This window comes from Balaenoptera ricei, chromosome 9 (genome assembly GCF_028023285.1).
Source record: "Balaenoptera ricei isolate mBalRic1 chromosome 9, mBalRic1.hap2, whole genome shotgun sequence".
NCBI classification, from domain to species: Eukaryota; Metazoa; Chordata; class Mammalia; order Artiodactyla; family Balaenopteridae; genus Balaenoptera; species Balaenoptera ricei.
Window position 1 is genome coordinate 16,454,327 of NC_082647.1, and position 27,626 is coordinate 16,481,952.

Below are 27,626 nucleotides of genomic sequence, written 5' to 3' on the forward strand. Positions count from 1 at the left end.
CAGTCTGTTTCAGACACCTCCACGTCTCTGCAGGGTTGACAATAAAGGCAGACTCAAGATCTGCCCCAAAGTGACCTTCGCTCCAACTCAAGTTTGCTCCCAGATCTTGCCTGTGCTTCAGCCAAAATTGCCCACAAACCATACCCAGCATTTTTTCTGGACTTCATGGGCTTCCCTGGCTACAATAATTGCCATCTCTGACTTGACTCATAAAACCCATTCTTCAAAACCAGTATAAAAATTTCCATTTCTATTAAGTGTTCTTTAATTTTTCCTGACTTTTGCTGTGGATGCTTTTTCCTCTGAACTGAGGAAACAACCCTTCATTATAAACTCATACACATTTGTTGGTAATGCCATATGTGTAATCTCTTTGAGGACAGGGCATGTGTCTTCACATGTTGCTTTGTCTTTGTGTATCCCCAGCATAAGTGCTGCCTAGATGAGCTGGTGTTGAACCAGAATCTGAGGGTTGATTAGTCAGGCACCTACACACTGCAGACATCCTTCTTTGTTGACTATCAACAAAATATCTGTTAATAATAGGGGTTAGCAATCTAATTTGGGAAATGAGCAAAGAAAAACTTTTCCTAAAATAAAGTGGTTTACCTTTGAGAGTCTTAGGATACAGCTTTTATTTAAGGGAAAGTACATATTTAAAGGACTTGTTACTTCATAACATATTATTTCCTTTACACACGGATCTAGTCCCAATATAATGCAGTGTCTGCCCCAGGCTTTTACGTAGTAATTTTAAAGGTTCTTTATTAGTTTAGCGAATGATGATATCGTGTTTATTAATAACCAAGCAGTGTTCTAGACATTTTAAAAGCTTCATTTTCTTTGCAAACTTGAGAGGCAGGCACTGTTATTATCCTTATTTTTCAAATGGTAAACCAAGGCACAGGGGGGTTAAATAACTTACCAAAGATCACACAGCCAGTAAGTGAAAGTCCCAGCCTTTGAAACCAGGAAGTCTGACTAGAGTCAATGTCATTAACCACTACAGCTAGCTACCTCATTATTTGATTTTGTAAAAAATTTTCTTGAGGTCCATTTAAGAATTTTAGTTATATACAATAAAATGCACTCATGTTAAGTGTACAGTTTGAAGATTTTTAATAAATGTATATTTCCATGCAATCACCACATCAATAGATTATTTGGTGGTTCTATCAACTTCTCCCAACCTGAATTGCAGTCGCAGGCAACACCGATCTTTTTTTTGTCAATGTAGATTAGGCTAGGTTTTCTAGAATTTATATAATATAATCATACAGTATATGCTCACAAGTGTCTGTCTTGTTTTGCTCGTTGTAATGTTTTTGAAGTTAATCCATGTTGTTGCCATGTATCAGTAGTTTATTCTCTTATTGCTGAGTAATATCTCATTGAATGGATCTACTACATTTTATTAACACATTCAACAACTGATGGATTTTCAATTTGGGGCTATTAAGAATAAAAATGTTATGAACATTTATATACAAAATTTTGTGTGGGATACATATTTTTATTTAACTTGAGTAAATACCTAAGAGTGAAAAGTCTAGATCATATGATAGATGTATTTTTAATTTATTAAATTTATTAACAGCTGCCAAACTGTTTTCCAAACTGGTTGTATATTTTTATATTACCACCAATGCTTAGGATTGTCAATATTTTTAATTTTAGCTCTTTGAGTAGGTAGGTAGTAGTATCTCATTGGGGTTTGAGTTTGCATTTCCTTGACAGGGCAAATGATGTTAAGCATTTCTTTCTATGTTTATTGGCATTTATATATTTTACTTTGTGATGTGTCTGTTGAGATCTTTTGGCAATTTTTTATTAGGATGGCTGACATCTGATTATTGAGTTATACGGAATCTTTAATATCCTGGATCACGATCTTTGTCAGACACATATTTTGAGAAGACAGCTGGCCCTCCTGTATCTGAGGATGTGGAACCCATGGATACAGAGTGCCAACTGCACTATGCCTCTTTATATAAGGGACTTGAGCATGGGTAGGTTTTAGTATCATGGGGGTCATAGAACAAATCTCTCCGGCAAATATTGAGGGAAAACTGTATTTATTTTCATTGTCAGGATTGCCTCATTATTTTTATAATGGCTTTCAAAGAGCAAAATTTTAATTTTGATGAAGTGCAATTTCTCAATGTTTTAATAATAGTTCGTGCTATTTATGTCCAATCTATGAAATCTTTGCCTACTCCAGAGTAATGAAGATTTTCTCCTACTATTTATCTAGACATTCTATAGCATTTGCTTTTACATTTAGGTCTATTTGGAGTTAATTTTTCTCTATGGTGTCAAAGTTTATTTCTTTCCATGTGGATATCCAGTTCTTTCAGGACCATTTGTTGGAAAGACCATCTTTTCTCCACTAAAATACATTTGAGTCTATTTGTGAATTGATGATTTTGTTCTTCATTGACCCATAAGTCTATATTTATGCCAGTACTAAACAATAATTTTGATTATTTTTACTTTACAGTAAGACTTGATACCAAGCAGTGTGTCTTCCAAGTTTGTTCTTTATTTCTAAAAATGTTTTGCCTATTTGATAGACATTTTTCCAAAGAAGATATACAGATGGCCCAGAGGCACATGAAGAAATGCTCAACATCGCTAATTATCAGATAAATGCAAATGAAAACCACAATGAGATATCACCTCACACTTGTCAAAACGTATGTCATCAAAAAGTCTACAAATAACAAATGTTGGTGAGGATATGGAGAAAAGAGACCCCCAGTACACTGTTGGTGGGATTGTAAATTGGTGCAGCCACTGTGGAGAACAGTATGGAGGTTCCCAAAAAACTAAAAATAGAACTACTGTATGATCCAGCAATTCCACTGCTTGGTATATATCCAAAGAAAATGAAAACACTAATTTGAAAAGATACATGCACCCCAATTTTCACAGCAGCATTATTTACAAGATATGGAAGGGACCTAAGAGCCCATTAGCAGATGAATGGATAAAGAAGATGTGGCATACACACACACACACACACACACACACACACACACACAAACAATGGAAAACTACTCAGTCATAAAAAAGAATGAAGTTCTGCTCTTTGGAACAATGTAGGTGGACCTATACTTATTGAACTAATTAAGTCTCTAATTAATTGAACTAATTATTGTATCTATTAAGACAGAGAAAGACAAATACTTTATATTATCACATATGTGGAATCTAAAAAATAAAACAAAAGAACGTATATAACAAAACAGAAACAGACTCACAGATAATAGAGAACAAACTAGTGGTTACCAGTGGAGAGAGTGAGCGAGGGAGGGATGAGATAGGAGTATGGGATTAAGAGATACAAATTACTATGTATAAAATAAATAAGCAACAAGGACATATTGTACAGCATGGGGAAATTTAGCTATTATTTTATAATAACTTTAAAAGGAGTATAATCTTTAAAAATACTGAATCAGTATGTTGTACACCTGAAAATAATATAATATCGTAAATCAACTATACTTCAAGGAAAAAAGTTTTTTAATTAAAAATATTTTTAAAATGTTTTGCCTATTTGAGATCCTTTGCACTGCCATAGGAATTCTGGTATCGCTTTGTCAATTTCTATAAAAAAGCCTCTTGGGATTGGGTTTGGATGACATTTAATCTATAAATAAGTATGGAGAGAATTTCATCCTAACAATTTAAAATTTTCAAATCAATGAACATAATGAATCTCTCCCATTTCTTTAGGTGTTCTATAACTTTTATCAGAAATGTTTGTTGTTTTGCAGTGTATAAGCCTTTGACATGTTTTGTTAAATTTATCCCACAAAGCAGTTCATGCTTTTGATATGTATTTTTTAATATTTCATTTTCCAATTGTTCATTGCTAGAATATAGACATAAAATTGACTTTTATAATTTGTATCCAGCTAAAGACACTTTTTAGTTCTAGAAGCTTTTCTGTGCATTCCTGACAATTTTCTATGTACATACTCATGTCATATGAGAACAAAGGCAGTTGTACTTCTTCCTTTTCATTATTTTTCTTTTATTTTCTGGCTTTATTTTACTGACTAATGTCTCCAATATAATATCGAATAAAAGTGGTAAGAATGGTCATTCCTGCCTTGTTCCTAATCTTAGATGGAAAGCATTCACTTTCACTATTAAGTATCACATTAGCTGGAGGCTTTCTGCAGATATGTCTTATCAGAACAACGATATTCATTTATACTCTTAAGTTGCTGAGAATTGTTATCATGAATGGGTGTTGAATTTTTTCAAATGCTTTTCCTGTATATTTAATGTGTTCCTTTTGTTTCTCTAGTTAATCTGTTAAAATGGTGAATTCTATTGTTTGATTTTCACATGTAAAACCAAACTTGCATTCCAGGGATAATCATCCAATTTATGTACAGTATTATATTTTTTTCTACATTACTAGTATTGATTTGATGATATTCGTTAAGGACTTCTGCAGCCATGCTCATGATGGATATTGGTCTGTAGATTTTATTTTCTTGTAACGTGTGATCAAGCTCCTTTATGTGTTTCAGGCTTGATTTTCTGGATGAGTGTGGGGGAGGTCACTGCCCAAGTCCTTCTCCTCAGCTTTGCCAGTTTAGAACCTTGATTTTTAGCAGTTCCTGACAAGAAAGACAAGATTGAGGGGCTTGAGTCAAGCTACTTAGATTCATAAGAGACTGAGTGATAAAGTGCACATTTATAAAATTTCAGGGAGAAATTCTAGCAGGCATTGTGGGTTGCTTCCCAAATCCTTTCCACCTTTTCCTTTTGTTGGCAGAGTCTATGGCTGTGTGACTAGGGGTCTATTCTCCACTGGGGTTTGGGCTTTATTTTAAGCCACATATGCCTGAAGCTCCCTGACCCCATATTGAAGAGACTTGGTTCACAAATTGGAGATGAGTCAAAAGAGTCAAAAGATGGAAAGACCTGGGTCCTTGAAGACTTTAAAACACTGTCTACCAACCTGTGTTGTTTGTGCGATAAATTCCTGAATTACTTAAGCCCTTCTTAGTTGAGTTTTCTGTTTTCTTATCAAAAAACAGCAAAATCATTTAAAAAATTACCTGAAATTGAAGTAAGTTTTGTAATATAGTTGCAGGGAACAAAAAATAAAAGGTTTTTTAAAAAATTACCTTTCAACTATTCCAGAGAGAGGATGAGAAATGTATTAAAGGGACTTCTGTCAAACTGAGGGCATGATGAATTGTCCTTTTGCATTCTAGCCATATTGAAGAACTCAGGGTGGTAATCAAGAATCTAAACATCCTGCCAAGCAGGCAATCCAGGAGACATGCTGGCCAATTTTTCAGCAGGTTCCTTCACATTTTTTAACTTCATGTTGATCACACTTCTCCTTGTACTTGTCACTGCAGAATCAGCGGCCTCATTTTCAAAACACCCTTAGGACACGTTATAATGTCTATGACTTCAAATCATCTTGCATATAGTTATATTTTAGCCTGGTAACACCCATGCACTGGGCTCATTAATTACCCCTGGAGAGGCTGGGAACTGACACGAGCAAACCAAGGTGACTGCTGACAGGCGCTTTTGGGGGCAGAGAAAGTATGAAAGGGTAAGTTTGGGGTTGGTTATTCTTCACGAGAAACAGGGACACGCGGAAGAAGTCTGGACAGTGGATTACTGCTGTAGCCTCCTAACTGGGATCTCTGCTTCCACCTTTGCCCTCATGTGGTCCATTCAACACAGCAGAGAGACCCTGTTGGACCAGAGTCCCGTTCTGCGCCTCTTCACGGCTTCCCACCTCATTCAGAATAAAAGTGGAATTCCTGTGTCCTTGCGGTGGACACAGGTCTTGCATGATCTGGCTTGTTACTTTCCTCACCTCCATGCACTACGTTCCTGCCCCAGTGACCTCCTCACTGGTCCTCTGTCACATCCGGCAAAGTCAGATCTTTGAATTTGCTGATCTTTGTCTGGAGGTCCTTCTCCCCAGTATTTGCTTAGTCAGCTCCCTCACCTCTTTTAAGTCTTCACTCACATTTCGCCCCTGAAAGTTTTTCCTCCCCCAAATTGATGATTTCATCTTCCTTCACAGTCTTTTTTTCCATGGCACTTATCACATCCTTAAAAAAATTTAATTCCTTAATTAATTTCATTTGCCTGTTTATTTATATAAACAAAAATGTAAGCTGTATGAGAGTAGGGATTTTCATCTGTTTTTGTCCATGGCTCTATTCACTCAAAAACTTAAGTGCTCAGAGAATGTCAGCTAAATAAATGAAATGACTTGAAATCTTAGATCAACAGACCCATGACTGTGACACAGGAAGATGTTGAAGTTGCACATTTTAGAGTGCATTAGAAAACATCTTCTTCTTAAACTTCGGTGTACGTGCTGGGCTAATATCAATCTCATAGACTTCTATTTCTTAAAAAGAAACTCTCGGGCTTCCCTGGTGGCGCAGTGGTTGAGAATCCGCCTGCCAAGGCAGGGGACACAGGTTCGATCCCTGGTCCGGGAAGATCCCACATGCCGTGGAGCGGCTAAGCCCGTGCGCCACAACTACTGAGCCTGTGCTCTCTAGAGCCCATGAGCCACAACTACTGAGCCCACGTGCTGCAACTACTGAAGCCTGCGTGCCCAGAGCCCGTGCTCCACAACGAGAGAAGCCACCGCAATGAGAAGCCCGCACACCGCAATGAACAATAGCCCCCGCTCACCGCAACTAGAGAAAGCCCGCGCCCAGCAACAAAGACCCAACACAGCCAAAAATAAATAAACAAAATAAATAAATTAAAAAAAAAAAAGGAAACTCTCTTTAATCTTCCTTTATATTTTTAAAATACAGTGGTTAAAAATGGTAATTATGGCCCCTTCCAGCCATTATCATCTCTCATTAAGAGCCTGGGAAGCATGGTGGTGATGATCGTAGAACAATGTGAGTGTACATAATGCCAGAGAGCTGTACACTTGAAAATCATTGTATATTTTACCACAATAAAAAAGTAAAAATAAATAAAATTTTTTTAAATTAAAAAAATGCAATGGTTAATAATGTTTGTCAGGGTTTCTCAAGGTCAGCTCTATTAACATTTCAGGCCAAATAATTCTCTGCTGTGGGAGCTGTCTGGTGCATTGTAGGATGTTTAGCGGCATCCCTGGCCTCTACTCACTACATACCAGTAACAACCCCTCCCCTAAGCTGTGACAACCAAAAACGTCTCCAGTCATTGCCAAATGTTCACTTGAAGGCAAAATTGCTCCTGGTTGAGAACCACTCATGTAAATAATTTTCATATGTTCCTATTTGAATAAAGGGTTATATTTTTGATATAACACATGTAATGGAGTGGAAATCGTGGGGATCTCATGCTTATTTTATCAACCCTATAGATAAGCACCATAATAACTGGTAGCAACATGTTACATTTGTAGATGTTAAGATAATATTTAAGAAGGTAGAGAAAATGGATAACTCCTTGTTTAATGGCCTGGAAATTTCACCCCTATGTAGTGAGAGTGAATATGGAGAATTCTCTTTCAGTAAAGGGTCTGGGAAAAATAATAATAAAAAGTGATAATGTCCATTCCTCCACAATTTATACAGGTAAAATCAGATTAAAACAAACATTGCTGTATTTCATTGGGTAAATGGGATCACAAAAGGGAAACAGGCAACAGGAAGTCTGTGTGTAGAAAGAAGATAGTTCCTTAGTCATTTATTTCATTTGAGGATGGTGTGTGGCAGGTGTATGGAGAGTTTGGTTATGGGGATAGACTAGAGGTGTGTAAGTGAATGTCTGATGCCTCTGCTTTTGAAGAAATGGATGGATTGATTGACTGATTCAAAGCACTGCTTGTAGAGACAGCTCTTTGTCCCCACCCAGCTCCACCATGGTACACTTGTCTACATAGCTGTCAGAGTTCCTAAGTCCCTAAGAACTACTTCCCACAAAACAATGCTTCTTATTTTGGGGTTTAGGTTGAGTTCAAAGTACATGTAAATTTTAAGAGTTATATAAGGCACTTAGGCCATCATCAAAAAATCTACAAACAATAAATGCTGGAGAAGGTGTGGAGAAAAGGGAACGCTCCTACACTGTTGGTGGGAATGTAAATTGGTGCAGCCACTATGGAGAACAGTATGGAGGTTCCTCAAAAAACTAAAAATAGAACCACTGTATGACCCTGCAATCCCACTCCTGGGCAAATGCCCAGAGAAAACCATAATCCAAAAAGATACATGCACCCCAGTGTTCATTGCAGCACTATTTACAATAGCCAGGACATGGAAGCAACCTAAATGTCCATCAAAAGGGGAATGGATAAAGAAGATGTGGTACGTATATACAATGGAATATTACTTGGCAATAAAAAGGAACGAAATAGTGCCATTTGCAGAGACGTGGATAGACTTAGAGACTGTCATACAGAGTGAAGTAAGTCAGGAAGAGGAAAACAAATATGGTATACTATCGCTTATATGTGGAATATAGAAAAACGGTACAGGTGAACTTATTTGCAAAGCAGAAATAGAGACACAGATGTAGAGAACAAACTTATGGAAACCAAGCAGGGAGGGGGGTGGAGTGAATTGGGAGATGGGGATTGACATACATACACTACTATGTATAAAATAGATAACTAATGAGAACCTACTGTATAGCACAGGGAACTCCGCTCAATGCTCTGTGGTGACCTAAATGGGAAGGAAATCTAAAAAAGAGGGGGGTTTTATATATATATATATAAAACTAATTCACTTTGCTGTGCAGCAGAAACTAACACAACATTGTAAAGCAATTATACTCCAATAAAAATTAATAAAAAAGTTATATAAGGCACTTAATAGATATTTATCAAACTGAATTAAAAGGATGTTACCTCAGAACTATAGGAAATGGAAGTATATTTTGCAACCACATTTGGGGTGGGCGCCATCAAATGATAAGCTGAAAGGAAGTAAAAGGAGCAAGACGAAGAGCAGGAAAAAACGCATGAGCGGAGGAGAACCTCAAAATTTCCTTTCTGAGAATGTTTGGGTAAATTTGTTTTATACTTAATCATTTTTGCGCAATACTTTCATCTAGATCACAGATACTCATCTATGTGTTACTTAAACAATCCTAGGTATATTACCTTAGCTTCTTTCCTCATTCGAAGAAAAATGTAATTCCAGAAAGACACAGCTGTGTCTGTCTTCCTGTAATTCCAGGAAGCCCAGCCTCTGAGTTTTACAAACCTCGAGGAGTTCGAGCTACGTTCTTTAATCCCCTAAATTCTTGGGTGTCAAAGGCATGTCACTAAATAGGTCACTAAATGCACCAAGGAAGCTAGAAAAGGAAAGAGCCCCCTAAAGGAAAGTGGCATTTAATTGGGAACTTTCAGACATCTGTCACTCTGTGACAGGAGCAAAAAAGTCCTTTGCACACATGGTGACGCGCAGGTGGGATGGGACTGACAGCTAAAGTGACTGAAGCTGTGCGGGGGGAGGGCGATAGGCGTGGGGACAAATGAGAGCTGGTCTTGAAGACTGCTTTTCCACCCTGAATATCATTTAAAAAGAATCTCCGGGGGCCCAAACTGTAGTTTAAGATGCCATGAGTTGTCCATTTAAGATGCGCTACTTGATAAACTGGCGTACGCACCCACCTAAAGAAGAGGTCATGCACAAAGTTTGGGAAAGAGATACTGCATCTGTCTCTGCTAAAAACGAAACAGTGCTTCATCCTCTGGCCTCTGGGTTCAAATCCGCGTGCTGGCGCGGGTGGGAAGATACTGCCCCTGGAGGACCCTGCTTTTAATAAGTTTCCCAATCAGCTCTCGAGGGAAAGGCGCGCTCCCCCCTCGCCCGGCCCTCGTATTCTCCCTGCCAGCTCCTCTCCTCCCTCCCACTCTCCATTTCCCTTCCGTCCCCTCCCCGACAGGGCGTGCTCCACTCCGAGGCAGGATCTGTCTGGTCCCCCGCCTTCCAGTCCGAAAATCCCGCCAAGGGAGCCGCAGAGCAGAGGAAAAGCCAAAGTGGGGAGAGGGGAAGAAAGAGACCAGCGAGTCACCGTGCGTGCCGGAGGCAGGGAGCAGGCGCGGCCGCGAGCAGCAGTGCCTCGGGTACCTGGACTCCGGGCAGAAAACCTCGCCGCGACCAACAAAGGCAGCCTGAGCGCACGCGGCACGTTCGCAACTCCGAGTAAGTGGAAGGGAAGGCGCGGTTCCCCCGAGGGGTCTCCGATCGACTTCCCCTTCATCCTCCGCCACTTTTCTGGGTGCCCGCGGATGATCGTGGTAGGAGTGGGAGAGAGGCTGCTGGTGTCTTTGCTGGTGCGGCTGCTTTCAAAACTGATTTGCTCCAGAGGCATATTTTGGGGGCGTCTGGTCAGGATGGTCAGGGTGCCCATAGATGGGTGGAAGGAAAGAAGCTTTTGTGATGTTTTGTGCGCATTTGGACCGTGTTCCTGCTTCCAGCGGAATGGAGAACATGCAGGGGCTTTGGCTCTTTGTAAAACCTGAGTTAGTAGGTGTGTCTGCGGCTGGGTGGAGAAGAGAGAGAAAGTCAGGCAGCCTGAGCAAGCGGGGTTCATTTTCCCATCCTTCCCCTGCTTCCCGGATTGCCCCAGGGCTTGCCAGCTGATGCGTCTTCGCTGGCGTTTCTAGGTTTCTAGGTACCAAGCGGGGGCTTGTGCCTCCCAGTGCCAGCTGACCTTGCGGGTCCCGCGCAGAGCATCCGGCCACTCCTTGTCCTGCCTGCCAGCCCAGGAATGGTTCTAGAAATGGTTACGTCCAAAGTTTAAAAGACACACCTTGAATCCCATTTCTCATTTGAATAATTTTAAGAACTGCCCTGTACAGAGACACTTGAACTTTTCATTTCACCCACATAAAGCTAGGGTATATTAATTACCAATCTGCTAGATTCTTAGTTTCTGAGTTGATGTTTCTAATAAGTTAAAATATTTTAAAAGAGAGGAATGTATTCAACCCCTTCCCTTCTCTACTTAACACACAGAACATAAAACTTGCTCTCTCTTCAACACACACACACAGACACACAAACACCTTTTTCTTTAACACAACACGCAGGAACACCAGAACACACGCTGAGTTTATTTACACTCCTGTTAACTCACCCCTACCTCTGTTAACAGCTGCTCTACAAGTCTGGGGGATACATTGAAAAAGTAGGAGTGGCATGTGGGGAGGGGGGGGTGAGGTGACGGTTGGGAAGAATGAACAATTCGAGAGAAATCAAAGTTCCAGTCTTTTGGCATCTTTTGTTTTCATCTGGAGGGTTATTTAGGCATTTTGCTTTAACAACTTGAGAAAGGTGACCTACGGGTGTGTGTTGGAGGGAAGGGCCTGGGAGGAGATCCAGGAACTATCAAGAGGAGCTTTCGAACTAATAACGAAGCAATTTCACAATCTCAGGCAAATGTGGAGTTGACGAAACAGCAAAGCCCTTTTTATCCCCGTGATCATCTGGGGATGAACTGATATTTGAAATATTGAAAGGTAATGGGAGTGAAACAAAAGAGGTGTCTCCCAGCGTAGAAAATAAAGCTTCTATTTTCCATCTTCATTATGTTCCTTTTTAAGTAAATTATGCATTCTAAAGACCAAATCATTAAAAAAAAATTTATAGTCCAGTTAAATTCAAAGGAAATTAGAGTGGATATTTTCTTTTTTCTCCCTTTGGGACATGTGTTATTTCAAAGTGGCAATATTTGTACTTTCTCATTTAAATTAGAGGATGGGCTTTTAAAAAATTATGTTGTGAAAAAAACCTCTAATACCATTATTTTGTGCTTTAAGAAACTTTGGTGCTTTTGATTCTCTAATTGTACTTTAAATCTGTAGAAGTTGATCTTTCATCTCCTCCTGTTCCCAGGCCTCTTTTAGGACATTTTTTTTTTATCATTTAAGGAAAGGTCTCTATAAGGAACACCCACCTGAAGCCATACTTAACGCATTAGGTGCTGTGTTCCAGATGTTTGCTTGTCGGTACAAATGTATTATATTTTCAAAGCTAGAGTGTGAGAGAAAAGAAACTACAGTTAATATGTGACTTTTTATTATCTGACTTTTCAATGGGGTATTATATAGAATGAGAATGATAACATATATTTAAAATATTTATAATACAATATATTATGTTTATAATACATAACTTTGTGGTCTCCTAGACCTCTTTTCATGGTATTGGGTATAATAAATTTACTGATTTTTTGAAAATTTCCATGTACCTATTTAGTCTTCACATATAGCAATATGTGGCAGAACCCACATTTTTTAATGAACATTTTTGATGTTTTTACTCTAGAAAAGCTAGTTGGCCTGGTTTGAATTTTCACAGAACCTGATCATTGGAAATAACTTGAGAGAAATAAGGTCCCCAAATAATTTAATCACTTTTATCAATAAAATCAATCTTAGATATTAAGTATTTTGGGTTTAAATATTTTTTTCCTTTTGAAGTTACTCTTGCTTTCTTATTTAAATGACATTCTCATGTGAATTCTGATCATATTCTTATTTGCCATGTGGTATTTTATTACTATTCAAAATTTTCTCAGGAGACTGAGTTTGGGTGGCTTGTTCGAAATGGTGTATGAGTTAATGGTGGATTGAGGGCCAGTAGTTAGAATTCAGATTATATATTCCAGTTCTCCCAACACTTACACTTTTTAATATGGGACATAGTGAATAGGATGGCTGACCTTGACTTCCCTCCTAAAAGTAATGCCTAAACCGAGACAACCCGGGGTGATCAGGGAGCAAGCTGGTTTACACCTGAGTGCAGGTCAGTCCCGTTTAAAGAGATGCTCATCTTTAAGCATCAGGTGAGTCAGGCCTCCCAACAGCCCTTGTTTGAATGCTGAGTGGAGCTTCTCTAAGGGTGGCGAATGTTGTCTCTTTTGGCTGCAGTTCTAATGAATAATCAGAGAACTTTTGTTTCCTTTTGACACAAAACCATGTCATTGCCCTGGGGTAAAATAATATTCAGATATGGAGCTTCTCTTTACAAGCTGGGCCAGCTTTTTTCCTTCCAGAGTCAATTGGCTTGAGTGGAATTTGGACCACAGCCGCACTTTGGAAAGTTCTCCATTCTTGATGTTTATGGCCCATTCAATTTTCCATCCACTGGGTCATTTTTCCATGCACTTCTTGCCAGTCTTGTATGTGGCATAGTTTTCCACATGGCATAGGTGTCATACGATCTTTCTAGATTGTCAAATATAACAAGCCTTTTGTTCCTCCTTATTTTAGTATTTGGTAAATGACAAGTTAAGATTTCTGTGGTTTAGAAGGATAACTATAATGTAACGTTATCAGAGGGCATTATAATTATGGTAATATTGCAGATTTGATTATGTAGATCACATTCACCACAAATCCCTATTTCTTCAAAGTAAGCAGGGAATACAGTGAATAGTTCATGCTTAAGATATTTTGAGAAATCATTTAATTTTTTCTACTGGGCTTTATTTTGGAGCCATTTCTTCGTAGTAGGTTTAGATAAAGTGACATTTCAAATAAAGACATCATAATGAGTTTCCTAAAAGCAGAGTTCTTAGATTCTGAAACTTCATAGTTAGTGAAAAAAATCTATTGTTACATATTAATCTTGAATGAAGTAAGTCATAGTAACTGACACTTGGGCTCTTAATTCTAAGAATTGTGCCTAATAAAAACTGAAACATCATTGTAAGGCACAAATTGCATTCTGTTCCTCTCACCTCTTATTCCCACTTCTTCCACTTTTTATACTGAGATATGAGATGACTGTCCTTCGATGAAATCACAGACATGGAGGGAACAATAGCAAGTCCTCTACCTTCAGCTGTGGAATTTGGGTGAAACAGAATGAACCTGAGATTAACGGCGCCAAGGGAGGGTTTTCCCAGGCAAATCCTCCCTCTAGGTGGCGCTCTAATTCTCCCCTCCACCCACCCTTCCGGCGACTTCAGTTCCTCCTTTCCCAGCAGCGCCAAAACTGGAAAAGCACATCGTTTACCTCTTGGAATTACTCACTTTTACCACCAGCTCCACCCCACCCAGACCATGCACCCCTAGAAGGCAGGGCCTCTCTCATTCCTCTCCAGGACCCTAGAATATCTAGAGTGAGACCATTGAAATGCCCAATAAATATCTGATGAATGAGTGAAAAAATAAGTAAATGACTCTGAATACCATTTTCTCTGCTCTTCCTCATGTTCCAATGACCTTGACTGCCTTCTCTACTCAATCCCTCTATACATCACCTGGTACCAATTTCCTGTTTAAACCCAAGCACCCCATTCTCAACCTTGAACCTCTAGAAGAAGGCTCTCCTGTCTTTTCCTCTACCTCCTTTATTGCAAACATCATATAGGTCTGCCAGTTCTCTGGAGTGTCTTCCTAATCATATTTCACCTTGTTCATTTTAAGCCTCTCGACCTTGCATGGTCTCTGACTCACCTCCATAATGGAGAAGGAAACCCTACCTCTTCTTTAACAAACTGTGTTCTTCAAAGCCTTAAGACCGAACACTTGGGACATTATTTTCATCATAACTTCATTGTGGCTATAGGCCTTTGCTTTTCAGAACTAATAACATTTATTTTCTCATCATATTTTCATAACAATTCTACTTACGTAGGCTGAACAGGATTTTTTTTTAATTGATAAGGATACAAATTTAAAGAGGTTAAGATGACCCCATTATTTAATACAAGAATCTTGACGATCTTAAAAGATCTTAAAATTCCTAGTTTGGATATTTTTTTCTCCTCTATAATATAATGCCATATCTTCCTCTGACTAATTAATTTTCTTTCTCAGTTGCCTCTCATGTCAAACCTAAACTCCAGTGTATGTGCAGTAAGTGGCCAAATCACCCAGCGTAGTGGTTTCCTTTCTTCGGTGTTTATCAGAATAACTGGAGTCATGTCTTAGCATCCAGATGCCTGGAGCCCATCCCCAGAGATTCTGATTTGAGAGGTGGAGTCAAGGAAGATGGACATGTGACAGGGCACCTGGATGCAGGTGATGTATTAGAAACATTAGCTGTAATGCTCCAATATTTGAGCTCTGAGTTTAAAGAAATCAAGGTAACCACAGCTACGCTTCTTACTAGCTGTGTGACCATTAGCAAATATTGTAGTCTTTCTTGCTTCAATTTCCTTATTCCTAAGATGACAGCACTAATACCTCCTAGGATTGACATGAATATTAACCTAGAAAATGAGTGTGAAGGACAGAACCCAGAGTCTGACTGCTACGGAGTATATGATGAGGATAATGGAAATGCTGATTGTGGGGATGCAGACCTGCCCCCACCATGAAAGTCCACCCTTGCTTTCCCTCCCCCACTGCTTTATTTCTCATGTCCAGCTGGCATGAGAAAACAAACAGAAACCTAGGTGAGACTTTCTTCTTCTTGAAATGCTTCTGCCCTCTATAGTCTCAGACTGTTTTCTCTAAATGCAGATCCAAAACCCCTTCTGAAAACAAACACACGGAACATGTGATCGTGCTCCAGGCCCCAGGGAATTTGACATGTAAGGTCCCCACATCAGACTGTTGACCTTGGCCTTTCCTATAGCGTCTAGGAGAGCATTTTGCATACAGGGCACTCCCAAGCCAAGGTGCAGCCATCTCATTGCTGATGTTGGTGACACCCATAGCCACGTGCTCTGGCCCTGCTGCCATCATGGAGCCCTCAGCTCAGAGGAAAGAGTTCAGGTTTGGATTCAGGAGCCTGCATTTATCTCATCGCAGTTCTGCCTGATGCTGAGTACGTCCCTGTATCTCCTGGAACCTCAGGGTTTTCATCTGTAAGATGGTGATGATGTTGATGATGATGGTGATGATAGACGCTTTGCCTACCTCATGGGCTGGTGGTAAAGGTAAATCGTAACAATGCACTGTTTATAAACTGTAAACTGCTACACTAAACATAAGCTACTGTTAATAAAATCAGTGGGGCCAGTTCTGCCTGTCTCTTTCCCCAGTTCTGCTGCTTGTCATTATCATTTTCTCAGCACCCCTAGAGATTGCCTAAGATGCTGAAAGGTAAGTTTGACCAGTTGAAGTGAGTAGGAGGAAAGATGTGTGACAGGTGTGAAGAAAAGGAAGTCGGAGTCAGAGTGAAAAAAAAGTGAGTAGACAATTCTAAAAAAGATTAAACTAAAATGGTTATGAACTGTTTTACTAAATATTATGTTATAGGGCTTCCTAAGAGTTGTAAAGGATGCATACCAAAAATTTCAATCGGTTATTCTCACTAAATTTAGGTTTTTACAATTGATTAGCAACACTTTGTTTATACTAAAGCTGTGCTTCTCACACTTCAATGTGCATATCAGTCACCTAGAGATCTTGCTAAAATGCGATTCTGATTCAGTAGGTCTCTGGTGGACTCTCAGGGTCTGCCTTTCTAACAAGCTCCCTGGAGATAGCAGCTGCTGGCCTGGGGACCTCACTTTGAGTGACCAGTCACTAATGTTCAGTTCTATAAATTGGGAGAGCAGGCGAGAAATCAGAACTGTCTAATCATGACATGCATAGCTTGAAACACACAACGAAGGTCATTGACAATAACACTTCCTACTATGTGCAAAAGCTGATCACTCCTGTAGCTTCATGTGCAAGTCATATTTACACTGTTGGATTATTTATAAAAGAAATTTGCAGTCACCATCCAAATTGCTATTGACTTGACTGAGCCCCTTAAGAATACAAGGCCCGGGCTTCCCTGGTGGCGCAGTGGTTGAGAATCTGCCTGCCAATGCAGGAGACACGGGTTCGAGCCCTGGTCTGGGAAGATCCCACATGCCGTGGAGCAACTAGGCCCGTGAGCCACAACTACTGAGCCTGCGCATCTGGAGCCTGTGCTCCGCAACAAGAGAGGCCGCGATAGTGAGAGGCCCGTGCACCGTGATGAAGAGTGGCCCCCGCTCGCCGCAACTAGAGAAAGCCCTCACACAGAAACGAAGACCCAACACAGCCAAAAATAAATAAATTAAAAAAAAAAAAAAGAATACAAGGCCCTTTGCCAGGTGTGATCTCAGGCCTCTTACCGGTGTTTCTTCTGGAGCCTTCCCCTGCGAGGGTGTAAGTGAGCCAAACACTGCCGTCGTAATAGTGTTTAGGAAACTTCATTCTTACGATGAGAAGGATGGAATGTAATACGCTTTCTGAATGCTAGAGTATTCTCTTATTTAAGGTTTGAACATCTGTTTTTCCCTTGGATGTGCCCTTCCACACCATAAGGGAAGTAGAGCAGGGACCATCCATCTGTGTGGCTTCCTGGGAGACGCTGGGCTGCCTGAGGAAGGAGCCAAGGACTCTTGCCTCAGAGTCCAGATTCGATCAATAAGGAACATATCTCAGTGACAATCTTAGGTAACAGAGAAAGTCTTCACTCAGGATAAAACAAATGGAGACCATGTAAAACTTTAAAATAATGTTTTCATAATGGCCTTCCTTATTTGCTAATAATATGGCCTGTTCTAAACCTGCCCATGGGATTATTGCTCCCCATAGCAGAGAATCATCGCTCAAGTTGTAACACCTAGTGGCCTTCATTTCTGAGCATTAGAACATCCGAAGGCTTCCACTGGGCATCTTCCAGTTGGCCAGATGGGGTGTCCACGTTAAGTCAGAAGTTGGAACTTTGGCTTAAAAAAATATCCTGCAGCTTTGGAGAATCTTATGCAAGGGCCAATTTAGTTCTTCAAAAAATATTTTCTATAAAATAATGTTGCCTTCTGGGTACAGTATATTTCTTTAGATATGGTCCATGATGATCAAATGAGGAAGCCTGAAGCTGCTATAGGAAAGAAAGCAAGGAGTTTATTACGTTATTTTAACTGGTGGAGGTACTTAAGTTTTGAAACAATAATATAAAGCCTTTCTTCTCATCCTCTTTTCTTGATTACAATATATAGTTAACTGTTCAATTCAATGCCTCTGGCAAAATGCAGAATCTTACATACAGCTCAATTCATTTCAAACTTGTGAAAAGTTTGATTAATTTTAATGATGTGAAAAACAATAAGGGTTTTTTCATTATTATGTTTGTTATTAGGAAAACACAAATATATACCTGGAGAAACACATTATTTTTTCTCATTCTAGAAAAATGTCCATGCTACAAGATATTAAAATTTTTAAAGTTATGAAGAAGGAAAAAAAATGACTTATAATCCTGCTCAAAATGGACACCACTATTAACACTCTGATACACTTTTATAGTTTTTCTGATTTAACCTTTGAAAATAGTTGTACAAATAATTGTGTGTCCTGCTTTTTAGATCAACATAGTAATCGATGTATGCTATATGTTTATAGCTTTCCACACATTAACATGTGCATTTGTTTCTACTAAGTGGGCCAATTAAGATGGAAATTCAATTTATTTAGCTTGACATGGGTAAATTTGAATCATAAAAAAAGCTTAGTAAATTAATCTGATGGACTCTCATTAAAAAATTGGAAATAGAAAAATGCAAACAAACAAACATAATCCCATGAAGCAAACAAAAAATCTTTCTCCCAGCAAAGGATGTGCTGTTTAGATGCAACAGATAATCTTGTGGACCTTAGTGTGTACAAATTAAAGGTCAAGCTGAGTAAACATTATCTTCCATTCTTAACCTTGAGGACCCTTCCAGATACATATCCAGGGGTAAAAGTCTCCCCAGGGAAGCCACAGCTGCCTGATCCCACCCAGGTCCAATCTCACCCCCTTAGCAGGTCCCAGAAGCCTGGGGAACTTCTGAGCTGCTCTGGGCTAAGAAGAGAGGGCCTAATGCACTGCACGTGGGTAAACTTGCAGGGGCAGCAAACCTCTTTGATGCACGTCACTCCAGGGCTTGACACCCTTTGGGGAATTATTTATTTGCTCTATTATTATTTGGAATGAATAGTGTACAGATTGGCTGTAGTTTAAAGTGAGTCAGATCAAATTTGGGTTTGTCAACCGCACTCTTGTTTGTAGAGGAGGGGTGGAAAGCTTTTATTGTCTATGCCAGTATTGGGATTCCCACCAACTTGAGCCTGAAATGATTTCTAGCCTTTTAAAACAGTGGTTTGAGTCTGATGGTTAGGGATCACAGAGTTTGCCCTCTGATATATGATATCTGGGGATTTGAAGATGTACTTCAAGGCTGTCATAAATGAATTTGGTTTGGAGAAACAGATCAAAAGCAATTTAGCAGGAATAAGTGGGTAGAGGTGGATTTCTACCAACTTCTCTCTAACTAGATCCACATTTCCTAAAAGCAAGCTTAACTGTGGGTTTCCAACATCTCATCCAGTGATGTTCTCTTGCAAGAGGTTAAAATGAGAGCAGTTAACTTCAAAGGCAGCAGAACCAAGAAGACAAAAGAAATAGAAGTGGACTTGAACTGAGACCTTAGGGAAAACATCCAAAAATCTGATAGACAGAAGCCAAGCATGAGCTTGGGGAGAGGAGCTTCAGACCTCACAGAAAACTCTACTAGATAGCGCTGAGGTTTCCTCCACTCCAGATGAACTGCTCGGCAACTCTCTTTGGGCCCTTTTGGCCCATCTGGCTCCGGTGGGGTTCGTTAGGAGATTTCTCTCCAGTGGATTTGTCTTGTTTGCTTTCTAAATCTCCTAAACTCTACATGCCTCTTAGTATAAAAATGCCATGAGGTCATTCCAGGACAGGGACCAGCCTGTCCCCTCCTTGTTCCTCTCAGAGGAAGTATTTGAAGGCAAAACAGAATCAGTTGTTCTAGTGAAGAGTTGCTGCCTCAAATAGGACTTGAGCAATCTTGGATTCAGGGCCATGACTTAGACAGCCTGGTCACTGGAGTCAACTCATCCATAAAGTTTACACTCTCCACCCCATTGTTTCCATTCATATCTCCCCCACTCTTGCGGGGGCATCATGAAAGGAGACCAAGGAAAAGACCCAGAGGCTCCCTTTCATGGGCACAACAGGATCCCTCCAGGCCCAGGGCTTAGCTACACACACACTAGTTAGCTTCCTGGGTTAGTTTTCTACCCTGACTTCCATTTGCCACCTCTAATGTGTAACGTTAAATATCTTGTTGAAGTCAGAAAAAAAGTTTAGACTTTGGCATTTCTATTAAAAATTGTTTAATTTTATTTTGAAGAACAAATATTATTTCCTTGCCTCCTTCCCATCTCAAATTGACCCCTTTCCTTGTCTAACTTCCAAGTCCATACCAAGGTATAGCCAGATTTATCATCATCTATTGGAACTTGAGCAACTATTGAAAATAAGTACAGAACAGAGGAAGGTGTGACCACTCTTCTTAAGGTGATTTTAATGTTTCTTTGGTGAGGAAGATCAGCCTAAGTATTAGGAGCTGTTTTCCTCAAAAGGGAATAGATTTCACTACTCATCTAATGTGACATGGGATTGCTTATCTCTATTCTTGGTGGAATTTAAGCAAAATCACACGTTGTCCCTTGAGAATGTTCAAATATTTGTATCTACTATGACTCCTAATGCTGCAGTGAGATTGGAGTTCCTGTGGGGAGGCCAGGAACCTCTGAATTGGAAGAGGTGAGAAATGTGACAGTTGAGTGCAGGACAGTTAGTAAGGCTTTAAGGAGCAAGTAAAAAAATTCTCTCCCAGAAGGTGGAAATGGAGAAATTATGGGACTGTGGCTTATCTGATAAATTTGACTTTTACTGAAATGAGGATGTGGACATACCCAATGAGGAGCGCCATGTGCAATTGAGAGACATTTAAGGTACATCCTAGAAAGGATAAGACATGGAAATATTGACTGGTGTTTCCTGAAGTAAATCTGCAGATCTTATAATAGATTCCTCAAGATAGCATCTAACTGATTTTATTTCCATTTGTAGGTCTCCATATGAAGATGCTTCAATTATTAAATCATTTTGGATTGTCTACCCTTTGTATTTAAAGGAAGTCACTATATTAATTCTGAGTTTCAGTGGTCCTGCATCTTCTCACTGAACCTCTCTGTTCTATACCGTACTGCTAGACAGTTGTTTCTAGTTCTTTCACGTTACCACTACCCAAATAACAAATGGCACATAGTAGGTACTCAGTTCATGTTTATCATTGCATAGAATTAAGATAACCTTTCACCTAGTTCCTACTCAATTTCCCCTCTCTCCTGCAATCTCCACCAACCCTGGCAAGATTTAACGTTAACTGGCTGCCCTAACCAAAAACTGTGATGTGAGCAATCGTTTTCTTTGGCATCTCTAGCTTTTCTGCTCCGTCTTTCATACTCAGGGATGTTTCCATTATCAATGTGCAGGAGTCCCAGCTCCTGCTGTTGTATGAAGACATCTTGTATCCATGCTTCATGCTGGCCATGGGCATCCCTAGTGTCCCTTGATGTGCTCTGGGGACACATGGCAGTAGGTCAAAGTTCAGAAGCTGCCAGTGCCTCTGAGGCTCTGTTCCTAGGAACTGCCAGGGCCAGGGAGGAGCCGTCATCCTCTACCACTAGCTACTTCTGGAAGCTGAAGACCTTGCTTTCTTTTCTTAGCATTTCCCTCCTTTTTCCTTTCTGAGCACAATTCCCCAACATCACTAACAATAGCAACCGAGTCTCTGAATGGTTAAGTAACTTGTCCAAGGTCACGAGGTAGTAAGAGGCAGAACTGAGATTGTAGATCAAATATATCTAACCACAAACTCCTAAACATCACACTCTTCCACTTCCACCCCACTGTTCTATGACAAGGGCCCAGTGAGTATCTGAAGATATTCTGGTCCAATCCCTTCCTTCTCCCTCTTTCCTGTGTCCAGGAATATGCTCTCATGCTATGTATTTTATTTCTACCTCACTATGATCTAGGGAATACACTCTCTTGGACAAAGAATCCTGTTATCAGACCAGACCTTTTTGACTGCATATTGTTTTATTCTCCATTGCTTTCTCAAGCATCGGTTTGCCTGGCCTCGTGGTTCCACTGGCTCGTGCTGAGGAAGGGGAGCGGGAGAGTGAAGACAGGAGGATGTCTGGGCAATGCTCTGTCTGTTCCTCCAGGCTGCTATCACCTGACCAAATTGTTTGTTGGATTGCTGTGTTCCAGCCCCAGGGGAGGCCACAATGCCGTGTTTGTTTGTGTATGAGAGTCTCTGGCTTTGATTAGCAGCTAGCTTCAGTGCAGCTGAACATACAATAGGGACCAAAGGATGGGAAAAAAATCCTGCTACAGTTTCCCATTGGAAAGCATTCACTGTCAAGCTTGGATATCCAACAGTGGGGCACAGATGGATAGAGGCTGGGAAAGGTTAGGTGACGGATTCTCCATGCCCTGCAGCCTGTTGTGTGTGATGAAGTTGCTCCTTTACGTGAAGTATTGAGCCTTTATCCCTCTAGATGCCATTTACGGTTAAGGTTTGAGACTGATATTGATGTGGTTTGACGAGGGGCAAAGCCTGGAAGGCTGAAAAGCATGAAGGAGCCCTACGATGACAAGGGCAAGGGTAAAAACAGTGAAAAAGACGCACCTATCTTAAAGGGCTAGTCACACAGTTAAAAAAAATGTCATTACTTTGGCTGCATGGAAGAGGTAAAAATAACATAATTCTATCAATGAAGGAGGAAAGTAGCAAGTTTTTATATCATAACATAGGCAAAGTTAGTGATTTCATAACGTAGAAACACTGATAATAGATAATTTATTTCTTCTCATTAAATTAAATATGATATCTAGGGTAAGCACCCCCATCTGCTGAATAATAAGATGTCTGCCTAAAGGAAAGACTCCTCATACATCCTTAGAGGAGTGCGTAAGTTATCAAGAATTTTTCATCAATAGACTATTTGTCTGGAACACTGTGCATGTTACAAAAAGCCACCATCCATTATCCTAGCTTGTAGGTACCTTATTTCGTCCTCATAAGGGGGACAAAGCAGGCTTATAGTTAGAAAACCATACAATGATTAAATGGTAAACGAGTGGTTATCAAATTGTCTAGAAGAAGAAGGTATTCCAATCTGGAGTGGAAAAGGGAGGCTGCATGAAGGGGGTAGGGTTTTCAAAGACAGAGTGGTATTGTCTATGGCAAGAAGGCACAGGGAAGGCATTGTAGGTGAGGGATGGAGAAAGAGGAACACCAAAGAGATGATAAAAAGCAAGATACTGGGGGACAGAGAGCAGAAGGGCCTGATTTGTGCAGACAGTGAGTGGCCAAGGAATGAAAGTTAAGATTAGAAAAAAGTTTTGGGTAACAATAGCAAGACCCTTGAAGGGCAAGCTGACCTGCTCGGATTCTATCCTGATAGACAGTAAGGCATCACCGAAGGTTCTCCACAAGCAAGGAAGGAAAAAAAAAACTTTGCTAGAGTATAAGAAAGATTATTTTCAGAGAAGTAACAGATTAGAGGTAGAGAGAATCCGTTAGGTTTTAAAAAGTAATCCTCTGTGTACCACCCCTCCCCCCAAGCCCTTGATCTTTTCAAATTCTGGAAATCCTGTTCACGCTTCAGCGCTTTGCTTAAATACCATCTCCTCCATGAAAATTGTCTTCATTCCTGTAGTTAAAAATGAATACTTATTCCTTATTCTGTTTCACAACTTTCTATGATTTTTCTTTCATAGTTTTTATCCATTCATTCATTCATTCATTCAAAAATATGCAATGAGCACAGTCTACTGGGCTCTATGTTAAGTACTAGGAATGCAGAGATGAATACAACACAGTCTCTGTCTTTAAAGCTCACAGTCTATTTGGGGGCCAGGCACATCAACAGCAAATGGATGCAATATCAGTGCAATGATCTAGATAGGCACTTTTGAAAGCCCATAAGAGAGACACCTAATTCAGCTGGGGGTGGATTCAGGGCAGGCTTCCAGGAGGAAGTGTCTCCTGACTTGTGTTTAAAGAGTGAATAAGATAAGGGAGAAAGTGGGAGTTCTCGGTAGAGACAATAGTGTGAATCCTGACTTCATTCTTATCATATAGCAGTTATTTTAAATGACTGTCTCTCCCCTACTTAACTAGCCCAATGCTTTGCATGATACCAAATGTCTGAAAGAATGAATAAATGAATGGATGGATGGATTTCTGATGGCTTGACATAAGTAGGTACTTAGGAGGAATTCTTTCTGGAGACACTATGAAGGAAAATAAAAGCTATCTGACATTAGGATGGAAGTCTAGATATTAGGATGGAAGGTAGGAGCATGAAGTCGTAGTGAAAAATGAGATGTTGATCAATTTGAAAGAATTCCGGTGCCACTGATGGAAGAAATCTAGAGAAAGAGCTGATATGGGGGGAAGAGGGGAGTGTTCTGTGCTTGAAGGAATTGTGGAGAGTGGATTATCCTCGGAACGGAGTGTGAGCCGGACTCAGGCTTCTCAGGTCTCTGACCTTCATGGGCACCCTCAACGTCTAGGAGACCTTTTCATGAGAAGGAGCCTCAGGCATGTGGTGGACGGTGGTGACCAGGGTCCCATCTAACTCAAATCCCCGAGCTCAGTACTATACCTTCCTCCTCAAGAGATCTTGCGACATACTTTTGCTAGAATGAGGCAAGACCGTGTTAAGAGTTTTATTTTCTGGGGAATATATGTTATTACTTTGCTCCTTATTTTAAGGTTTCCTTGGATGCATCAGCTTTCAGGAAAACTCTGTAATGAGGTCTAGGCATTTCACATGCACATGGAATGGTTTGAAGCCACATCTTCCAAAAGAGATCAGTTGGCCTGTGGGTTGGTTTCTGTACTTTGAGTTTACATTTTAGATGTGGGCTGATCACCACACTGAGATGCCCGCACTTCCCTTGAAACTGCTGATTTTGATTTGCTCAAAGGAATGATCTTCTGCCAGCCGTGTACAGACTCATTACTTCTGCAGCCAGTGGAAAAAGTAGTTACTCATGAAACTCAACACCAGAGTGACCGTGGAAGCCAGATTGTTACGGCTCAATGAATATTGATTAAAATATGTGGAGAAAAACAAGTGATGGGCCCTCAAAGGGAGAAAGTGTCTTATGTTCAACAGTCTGTGGGGAAGGCAGACTCTTTCTCCCTTTCTGATATTTTCTTTCTCCAGTTCCAGGATCCTCCTTCATAGTGAGGGCAGAGTCGAGGTAAATGGATCACTTTCATTTTCCTTCCTTAAAAATTATTCTTTCAGCTTTGCTAAAAGAAAAGAAAGCTCAGGAAGTCAAAATTGTCTGGTTTCCAATCCCCAGTTCACTGGAGAGTCAGAAGAGGCAGGAAATGTCTTGGGGACAGAGATTAGACAAGATGTTTTCTAAGAAAACCATTGAGCCTAGGATATATTTTTTATTGTTCCAGATTAGGATTTAGTCTCCAAGTCCTGTTCCAGGTAATTTTGGGCCTTTGAAGGTGAAGTCTTGTGATTTTACGGAGGTTTTACCTCTTCTGGTTCCTTTGACCAATAAGTAAGCTTCTGCCAGGATGAGCCTATTGTAATACAATTAAGAATCTTTTTTCTGCAGATTCCCCACTTGATATTAAAAAAAATCATATCCTGTTGAGGCTTCTCTATAATGAAGCTAACAAGTAACACCCATGTAATATTTTTCCCTCACTAATTGCCTTCATATATTTTATCTCACTTAATCCTCAGAACAATTGTATGAGATCAGCTTTAATAATTTTACCCCTACACAGATGAGGAAAAGGAAGCTTCGAGAATGGAGGAGGCTTGGCCAAGGTTTCTCCAAGAAGGTGCCTCATCCACCTCATAGGAGAGTTTGGGGAGTGTTCATAGTCTGTAAAAGTATTTTGTAAAAATAATTCAAAAAAAAGTTGGCATTCTGTTCTCTCCTGTGTATAGATTCTGTGCTTTAAAACATTGGCTTACACAATTCTAAAGCAGTTGTTTAAAGAACAGTTCACATGCATTTGGATCTCATGGGGTTGCACCCTCCACCTCTGAAATCAGAACCTTAATTAATCAGAGTATTAATTTTTAACCAGGCCATTTCATATACAGCAAAGTTTGAGAAACTCTTTGTGTGTGTTTGTGTGTGTGTCATAGTTTCACCTTATAGCTATTGAGAATAGGGTCTCTTATGGTGCTAGCTATCTTCCAGAAAGTATTGGTTATAGATTCTAGGTTTTAGACCAGACTCTAAGTCTGGTTAATTTTGTATTTGAATTAAATAATTTGAATTTTGCAGGCTTCCACTTCCTTAATTGTAAAACTAGAAGCCTAAAATAAAAGATCTCTAAGATACCCAAGGCACTTTGATTTAGCTTCTGTGCTCTTGCCAGATTTTGGTCTCCCGATTCTTTTCTTTCTCCTCATGGTTCCGAATGTGCTTAAGTCAGTGGTTCCTGATCTGCAGCATCACTTTCACCTGGGAACTCATTAGAAAGGCAGATTCCCAGGTACCACTCCAAACCTATTAAATCAGAAACTCTGAGGGCAGGGTCAGCAATCTGTGTTTTAATAATCCATTTAGGTGATTCTAACACATGATGAAGTTTGAAAACCACTGATTTATGCATTTCTGATCCTGGCTAATACATGCAAATATGTAGCAGTACAATTACAACATCTTGTTTTCTTTGACCTATGCAATAACCAAAAATCTACAGCTGTCTATTTCTCAGCGAAAGGCACTAAGGAAAGTATGATCCCTCTGTTTTTAATACATGACTTCTGAGGGTAAAAACCCGATTTTGCACGTTTCTAAAGTAGCTTCTCCCATACATAGAGATAGAGGTCATATGAAAGTTTGGGAGAGAAATGGTACTTTCAATTACAGGCAGTTTTTGCTTTGCATGGTTCCAATGTGCATGAATTTTTGTTACTACAGTTTAGTTAATTAGCACCTCTTCCCCAGCAGCATGGTTCAAATTTGAGTATATTAACTATAAATAATTGCATAAAGTACAAATTAAACTGCTAGCTCCTCAGTCCACAAATCACTCCATAATTAGCAGATTTGCTTTCTAATCAGTGACCAGTCACATCACTTCCTTCTTCCTTTGCCCATCATTGGTCCCTCTGCATCTGTTATTCATTTTATGCACAGACAGTGAAGCATGGAGTATTGTTGCCTCCTTGTCTCCCAGTATAAACCCAATGACATTTTTCAAAAACAGACAATTTAAAGAAGAAATTGGCCAACAGAAATGCATGTGCAGGCAAGAAATGAGAGGTGATTTAACACTGGAAGTGAAATTCAAATGAAACATAAATGGAGTTAGGGAAGAAATATCTGTAGGTGGGAACGTTGACACTGCTGCCAGTTGAGAGGCTCTGCATTACGCAGCCTAAGACACTTGGTGGAGCCACGCTTGTCTGTATAAATGAGGAAGACAGACAAAGCAAAGAGGATGAAGATGTCCCAAAGGGACTGATGCTGGCAAGAAACTCACTTTAATGGAGTTCTCAAGTATATTTTAAGATGTTGAAAGCATGAAGAATAAAACGTCGGAGGCCAATCCAGACCTAGAAAGGCATATGACAATTGGCCAAGGCATAGAAAAGATGCTCACTCTGTATTGTAATTTACACAGTGAGAAAAAGAAAGCAAGCTGTTCAAAGTAGTCTTGATCAGTATTTTACCAAAAAAACGAAACACTTTAAATCTGAACATTTCTAATGTTGTAAGTTACCGTATACTAAATAAGTATGCGCTTTGCTATATTTCTTTATTTCCCTATATTTTTACCTCTGATAG

At 39.9% G+C, this 27,626-nt stretch overlaps 1 protein-coding gene across 2 annotated transcripts in view; it reads left to right on the plus strand.

The window, feature by feature from the left end:
* The first annotated feature begins 9,871 nt into the window (after positions 1 to 9,871).
* Positions 9,872 to 27,626, plus strand: part of PTN (pleiotrophin) — a 98,097-nt gene continuing 80,342 nt past the window's right edge. Inside the window, exon 1 of one of the 2 annotated variants that reach the window (XM_059932635.1) lies at positions 9,872 to 10,172. The gene's annotated coding sequence lies outside the window, so the exon portion shown is untranslated. The remainder of the gene's footprint in view (positions 10,173 to 27,626) is intronic. The other variant, XM_059932634.1, reaches the window with a different exon arrangement.